Raw genomic sequence first — 2,370 nt, forward strand, 5'->3', positions numbered from 1 at the left:
TCGCCGTGGTACCCGGTCACACTGTTTTCTTTCACTCGCTCCCCGTCTCTGTCGTTCCGCCGATCGTCCGTCGTTATCTTACGCAACATAGGCAGGTTTGCAGGTTCGGATGGTCGGCTGTGTGTCGGGGGTTTCGATCGCGGCGCCTTTCACCGGCGGCCAAACAAATACGTACAGGGCCAACATAAAGTTAGTGAGGCGAACTTTAAAAACACGAGTTTTGTTTTTGTTTCCAACGTGCGGCGTCGTCTTCGGTACCGTGCCGCAGCGCCAATCGGGGACCTATAATGGAGAAAATCATCACGAATTCGCCATGGAAACTGTTCCGACTTATCGTTCCCCTTCGGAACCGAGAGCATAAAAAGTGTACCAAATGTGCAACCAACTATCAACACCAACACGATCTCATCGTGTTGGCCACGGTCGCTGTTGAAACGATCGCAGCAATATATATCGATGACGGTGGTGGCCACCGACTATGCTGTGTCGCGTTGCAAGGTCTTCGAAGCATCGAAATGGATCAAGACAGTCTCTCTCTCTCTCCCCGTCTCAATGAGAGAGAGATAGAGGGGGGCAGTAAGCCAATCGCAAAAGGGCCGAGAAGTCAGGCGGGTCCACTTCGGTAGCTCAGACCACGACGGCAGATATGAAAACTCAACCAAACGAAAAAAAAATACGACCCACGGTGGCGTACCGTCGAGAGTAATGCTGCTGGCCCCATAAGCACCTACACCAGTCAACAATCACACGAATACAACGGCACAGTACCGCGAGCGCGGGTGTCTTTGGGTGGATTGTCCCAGTGCCGCGGTGGCGGGTTGTCGCTCTGAATGACTAATGATCAAGTCCGCCAGGCGTCGACTTGAATCTCTCTCTGTCCACGAAGAAGGTTCCCCGGGGGGATCAGCAGAATCGGCTGATTGGCCCGGGATGATGATGTGGTGAATTCGTGGCCCTGACACTTGATGCATTTGTGTTTCGGCTAGCAACTGGCCTTCGAAGGTTGCACCAACGGGATGGATGGTTTTCTGAACAAACGAACGTTTTCTTTCAAACACACAATCTCACCATGCGCCTAACGAGGGGTCTTTAGCATAAACAAACGATAATTAATCACATTCCTGCCGCACCGACCGGGAAACCGGTCATCGTCCGTTCCGTCCCGTGGAGTCCGCGAGATTTCTTTCTTGTCACGCTTGCGCAACCCGACCGATCCAGCACTTTCACCACCAACCGTTGCCGTTGCCTTGATCGCAACGTTCCAGTCCGCACACAAAGCAATCGCAACTTCACCTCCCGAGAACGCTGCTCGGAAACAGATTTCCAGAGATACAATATTTTTCACCCGCTTCCTTTTTCTAGTTTAAATTTTGTTAAATTGTGTGTCGCTTAACGTTTCGTCACCACCTTCAACACTGTTACACCGGGAGTCCCAGTATCCCTTTCGTGGCGAAAGGGCGCCGGCCGAGCCGGGCGAACTAAAAAGAAAAATAGACAACCACGGGGACAAGAACTTCCAAGCATAATAACTCCCAACGCGCCGCTCGAGCGGCTCGAAGCGTAGCGCCCGCGGAGCCTGCCTTAGATCCGTCTCCGAAAAGGTGAAGGCTTTGACATTTTGCGCCACTCGCCGCCGTGGCCTGGCAACCACAGCATCATCATCGGCGCGCACGGCACTGCGATGAGCTTTCGAGGAGCATGTTTGCTGCCAGACCGTCATCGCCGTCCTATAAACAGCGTCTCGGCCATCGTCAGTTTGTCACCCACTAATACCATCGCATGTGCTTTTCAAATGTACTTTTCCACAAACAACTTCAGTGAACTTGCACGTTGCGTTTACATTACGATTACGCGATTCACGATTTGCCCTGTTTGCCCCTCGGGGGGAAAGTGAAAGAGAAAATGTGGCGCACGGCGCAGGAAAATGGCACTTACACACACCGCGCTCTGCGCGCGCTCGAAGGAAATGCGCTCCGTTCGCTCACCGATCACACCGAACGAAAACCCCAAACCCCACACTGGGGGGGTCCACGGGAGCTGCAGCGTACCGAGAGCTGAGCTCAAGAAACCGAAACACAGTCGCGACACAGCACCGGCCGACAGCTTGCTGCGACCAGGGTTCGTTGGGTACTGATCGTTCAAGTCTCCGCCGGCCTCGGTCTCGCTCGGCCGTTTCGCGCTCCAGAAGAAGAAGCGCGCACGGTGGGGACACCACACTAGTGAAACGCGCGCTGCAGCAAAAGTCAACGAGGTTCGTTGTCTTGAGGTGCCCGCGGTGTTCGCGTGTGTGTGTGTTGATGTCGATGTTGACGGCCAGTGATCGCAGTTGCTGGTGTGTGGCGCAGAACCAGTTGTGCAGGGAAGCGCACG

Source organism: Anopheles cruzii, chromosome 3, assembly GCF_943734635.1.
Source record: "Anopheles cruzii chromosome 3, idAnoCruzAS_RS32_06, whole genome shotgun sequence".
In the NCBI taxonomy this organism is placed as follows: Eukaryota; Metazoa; Arthropoda; class Insecta; order Diptera; family Culicidae; genus Anopheles; species Anopheles cruzii.